A 6,000-nucleotide genomic window follows, 5' to 3' on the forward strand; every position below is an offset into this window, starting at 1 on the left:
GGATGAAAACTAAGATGGAGGGATGGAAGATGAAAGAACGAAATACGGAATTATACTACTAAATCGGAATCTATCATGAACTAATGTACTATATCGGAAAAGTTATGTAAGTTGTATTGCAAAATTTTTAATATTTACTTAGGCTTGACAAAATGATTAGATAATGTGTTTATATTTTAGGACGGACAATATTCTTCAAACAAACTACATACAATTTATGGCATGTGTGACGAAAAAGCTCATCGTGATATTTTAGAGAAGCTTTTAGACATGGACGGTTTCATTTCGCAATCTCGTTAAAAAAAATGGTGTGTACGATACATTTAAGGTCACTAATATTAAGTTTAAGTAGAAACTTAGGTTTTCTTTTAGCCAGACTTTTATTAACTCCGATTATCTTCACTTTTACTGACATTTCCTTCTCCTATATTATTTGTTTACCATCATTTGCGGTGGATTTTCCTGGTGTGTTTTGTTTTTATTTTGTGCATTTTCACCAATGTTTCATGCCATAGCTTGATTATCTTTTTTTTTTCATTTTCTAAACTTCCATAATTTATACACGATTTTTCCTGCAAAATTTAAAAAACTGTCCAAAATTTACGCGATTTTTCATGCAAAATTTAGAAAACTGTCTAAGACTTGTTTTCATGCAAAATTTTTAAAACTGTCTAATCCTTGTTTTCATGCAAAATTTTTAAAACTGTCTAACTAATTTTACCTTCAAATTAAACTAAAACTACTCAAGCAAAATCTTAAACTTTCAAGAACTGAACGTAAGTATTTAATTCGCGCACTTCTGCTCTCCAGCCGATTCGTAGACGAAATGAGCGAGTCTGAGTCGTACTTGCGTCAAGAAATTTTGAATCTTTTGAAATTATTTTACTATTCAACTATTCAAACCTGAGCCATCATTCAATTTGATTGTAAAGCATATTCAAATAAAATTGCGCCAACCGATTGGCATGGCGATCGGAGGCATGGCGCCTGTTTGCCGCCTATTTGCAGCTCACATGCGTGCCATAATGAGTTGAGCTTTTATAACAAATACTATAAACTTGAAATTGATACAGAAACGAACAGATTTTACGAACGCAAACAAAACACGACACACGATCATAAATTAAAACTAAATTCAAAATTTATATTTGTTTTATCGGTTCTAATTGAATATTTTTATTTGAATTTTAATCGAAATAAACGTAAAACGTTACAAAGTTTTTTAAGACCCTCAATCCTTTTTTATTCAATTCCCGAACAGACTCATATTCCGAAGACTTTTGAGATATTTCTGAAATATTTACTTTGAATATTTTATAATATTGGTGGACTAACAGATCTTGATGGAAAATAAATTTTAAGTCTTTAGTAGGTGATCACTACAACTGTATTACAACAAATACTCGCAAAACTTTTGCAATTTGATGCATTGAGGTGCTGTTCACTATTTCAAGCAAAGTTCGGCTGAAAAAATGTTATAGTCAGGATCATTAAAGTACGACAATCAAGCACTCGCATGAAAGCTCTTCTTTTTATTTCGAATGGAAGAACTCTCATTTCAAATATTTCATTCATCTGCTTTAAATACAAAATGTGTTCAAGTGGACGTACATGAATAAAAATGGTTTTGATTATATGCACTAAAAAAGTAGTCGAGTATAAAAATAGCTCTTGCTAGGCATATTTTGGCGATAATAAGAGAATCGTCGTTGTCCAAAAACTGGAAAAAAATCAGATACAACCTGAAAAAGTTAAAAAAAATATGGAAAAGTAGTACATAGTGGAGCTCATCAGGACACTGCAGATCTTACTCTTGAGCAGATGCTGATACTTATTTCGAACTGAGCAAAAACTTTCACAGGCTTTCGACAACTTTTCATCTTTTGAGGACAAAATAGCAAGCATCCCTGATGTCGAATGTATATTTTCGAAATAATATTTAACAACAAAATTTAAACTACGATTTTGAATTAGTTTCGAGAATTTTTTTTATATTTCCCGGGATCCCGGGAAATCCCGGGAAATTATTATTCTATTTCCCGTTTCCCGGGTAGTTGATTCCCGGGAAAAATGGAAGCCCTAGCCCCGACCATATGTAAGATATGAGAAGCAAGAAGGGAGAAGTGAGAAGTGTGATGTGAGAAGCAAGAAGTGAGAAGTAAGAAGTGAGTACTGAGAAGTGACAAGTGAGAAGTGAGTAATGAGATAGAGATGTGAGAAGGGAGAAGTGAGAAGCGATAAGTGAGAAATGAGATTGAGAAGTGAAAAGTAACAAATGATAAATTAGATACGATAAGTTAGATTTGAGATGTGAGAAGTGAGAAGAGAGAAGTAAGAAGTACGAAGTGAAAAATGAGAAGTGTAAAGTAAGTAGTGTAAAGTGAGAAGTGAGAATTAAGAAGTGAAATGTGAGAAGTAAGAATTGAGAAGTGCGAAACGAGAAGTGTGAAAGAAGTGAGATGAAAAAAGTAGAAATTGAACGATGAGAAGTAAGATGGGCAAAGTGAGAAGCGAAACAGTGAGCAGTGAGAAATAGGAAGTGAGAAACGAGAAGTGAGAAAACGGTAGCGAGAAGTAAGGTGTGAGATTTGGGAAGTGTGAAGTGAGGAATGATATGCGAGTAGTGAGAAACCAAAGGTGAGCAGTGGAAAGTGATTTTTGAAAAGTGAAAAGTGAGAAGTAAATAATGAGAAGTAGAACTCCGCGTACTCGTATAGGAGAGTGATAACTCAAAATAACCAACGATCACGTTGAAGGTTGAACTGTAATTGATTTATTCATAACTTGTCGAATATAAGTTTACCTACTGGAGACATCTGAGCTTGGATCGATATTTGAATTAAGAGAGAGTGAGAGAATGAGTATAGCATGTTTTAATTGGGAGTGCCTAATGGAGAAGGTGCTGACAACAGCTTGTCTGTAGTCATTGGACTCCTACAGAAAATGCTTGTGCAATCAATTTGATTTCATGGGAAAATATTCTATGGGAAACTTAGTTAAAAAAAAAGTGATGACATGAGAAATGCACATGTCACACGATTCCCCTAAAGGAAAAAGATTGAGCTTTTCAAAAAAATCAATTCGCTTTCAGATGCCTCTCACAAATTTTGTTCTAGATCACCTCTTTCCCCTAATAGAAAAGAAATGTTTGCTTATCAATATTTTATTCAGTTCATTCAGTCATAAGCCTTGATATATGTACTTCTTGTTGTTTATTGTTTGTATCACTTATTGTTGCATTCGGTATTTTTGAATTAACAATCTTATACGGTCCACTATAAACTGGTTCTAATTTGTGTCTATTCTCGGATTGTAAATAAACTATATCACCTAGATTGATAACAGATTCAATGATATTATTATTTGCTAAATTTGTTCTTTTGATTTTTTCTGACTGTAAGTTTTTGTGACATTATTGTGTACTGTTTGCAATCTGGATTTTAATTCTTTCTGATATGAATGAAAATTATACAATGGTTCAACGTTATTGTTACAGAATTCAAAAGAGTTAGACTTCTTTCCAAAAATCAATTCAAATGGTGTGTAGCAATGTTCAATGTTTGGTGTCGTATTATAACAGAAACTGTAGAATGGAAGCCATTCATCCCAATCATTTCTGTGTTTATTTCCGAATATTCTTAAATATTCGTTAAGGCATTTATGGTTACGTTCAAGAGCACCAATCGTTTGGGGATGATATGCTGTTGAACATTTGTGGTCTATTTGGAGTAGTTTGCAAACTTCATCAAATACACCCTTATATTCGGTACCTTGATCCGTTTTAATGTGTTTCATAGGTCCAAACATGAGTATGCATGTGTTGACGATTGCTTTTGCAATAGTATTGGATGATTTATCGGTAACTGGGATTGCTATTACATATTTTGAAAGATCGCATTGCAATGTTAGAGTAGAGTGGGGCAAGAGTACGCACTTAGTTTTTAATCGATCATGTGGCCCTTATGAAGCAAGCTTCTGCATTTCAAATCAATGTCGTCGATTCGTATACTCTTCCTCTATGTTACCCAGTGGAAAAAATATTGAAATTATTGTGATTCGTTTTAGTAGAACCCTTATTGCAAGACACGTGAAAAACGCACTCTTACCCCACCGGTGGGGTAAGAGTGCGCATCGGGTGGGGTAAGAGTACGCATTTATTCAATCATGTGCTTTAAGTATATATTAGCACAAATAAGAGTTAATAACATTTAATTGATGTTTAATGAACATATATTAGGGAATGTTTAAAGATTACGTAACTCTTAAAGGGGGAGGGGGTCCCAGAAATGTGAACTTTCATACTAAATACCATTGTTTACTTGTTAGAGTGTAAAAACTACATAGGAGAAATATATTAGGTTTCGCGTGGCGTAAACAAAGGAATTTTCCTTAAAGGAAGTCCACCAATCACGTAACGTAAAATTTGGCAATTTCATCACCCCTCTCCCCTATCTCACACTTTTTGTATGAATCCTCTAAAAATTATATGGATCGTCATACATCTCGCAACCTCTCCCAGCTAAGCATTGCGTAATTTATGAATGTTTCTTTTGATTAAATGAAACTATCATTTAGATGAAATTGTGTTTTCGTACTATGTTAAGATGTACAACAAGTCCTAATACAATTTCATAAATTCGCTGCAGTGCTTTGTTCTCTAAGTCCTTTCTAACACCAAATTACTTCAACTTATCCTCAAAACTTGTAATAATTTTCGATTTCTGTCCCTTATGTCTTAGTTGTGGAACTTTACACTTCGGAATTATTTCGGCTAAAGATACGGATTTGACATCAGAATTTGAAGATTCACATGCGTACTCTTGCCCCACCCGTATCTGTGTACTTTTACCCCACAGTCCCAAAATTTATTCAAGTAATGGTTTTGACTTCTTGGAAAACCAACCGGATTGGTGATCGGCACCATAAAGTGCTCTATATAATAGGTTATAGAAATGGTATAATGTTCACTTGATTGAACGTATATATGGTAATGAAATACTAGTTGCGAAAACATAATTATTTTTAGCAAAGTGGCCAAAAAATTATCTAACTCCATATCTCCCTTGTTGTTTATTCAAATCGTTAACAATTACACATGAAAATAGTTGGCCAGAATACCTGTCAAACTGATGCAGTGCTGCTAGTTTATCTTTTTTAATATTTCAAAAAATCGAAAACGTACTCTTACCCCACGCGCACTTTTGCCCCACTCTACTCTACTGCATAGCGATTTCCTTTCTCGGTAAGTGGAAACGGTCAAATTGTATCGATAGATACAACTTCAAATGATTTACTTGGTGTTGTAAGAAGCCTAGGTAGAAATGAAAAGTAACAAGTTAGAAGCGGGAAATGAGAAGTGAGAAGCGAGAAAAGAATAGTGAAAGGTTAGAAATGAGATAAAGATGTGAGATGTGAAAAGTGAGAAGTGATAAATGAGAGCCGAGAAATGAGAAACTACGAGTGAGAAGTGAGAGCCGAAAAATTCGATTCCAGAAGTGAGATGTAAGATTTGAGAAGCGAGAAGTGAGAAACGAGAAGTGATAAGTGAGAGCCGAGAAATGGAAAGCGTCAAACGAGAAGTGAGAAATTCAATACCAGATGTGAGATGTAAGATGTGATAAATGAGAAGCGAGAAATGAGAAGCAAGGGGCTGTTCACAAACCACGTAGACCGAAATTTCACCGCCCGTCCGTAGACTTTCGATGACTTTTCCAAACCATCGGGGGGCCCCCTTGCAGTCTTCGTAGACTTTTCCAAATTTTACAAAACATCATATGTGATCGGAAAAATATGGAAATCAATCACGTTTTAAGCAATTCAGTTATTCAATTCCATTTCCATGTAAACATTACAACAAAACTCGAATTTCAAACATAACAAAACAAAAATCAATTTGAAACGAAATCAAATTTAATCCTCTGTCCGTAACTCCTGAAATCAAATCTCATAGCCAATTAATTTAATTCCTGTTGAATTCGTTGAATTCGCGCCACCATCGCA

The sequence above is a fragment of the Armigeres subalbatus genome, chromosome 1, assembly GCF_024139115.2.
Source record: "Armigeres subalbatus isolate Guangzhou_Male chromosome 1, GZ_Asu_2, whole genome shotgun sequence".
Classification (NCBI taxonomy): domain Eukaryota; kingdom Metazoa; phylum Arthropoda; class Insecta; order Diptera; family Culicidae; genus Armigeres; species Armigeres subalbatus.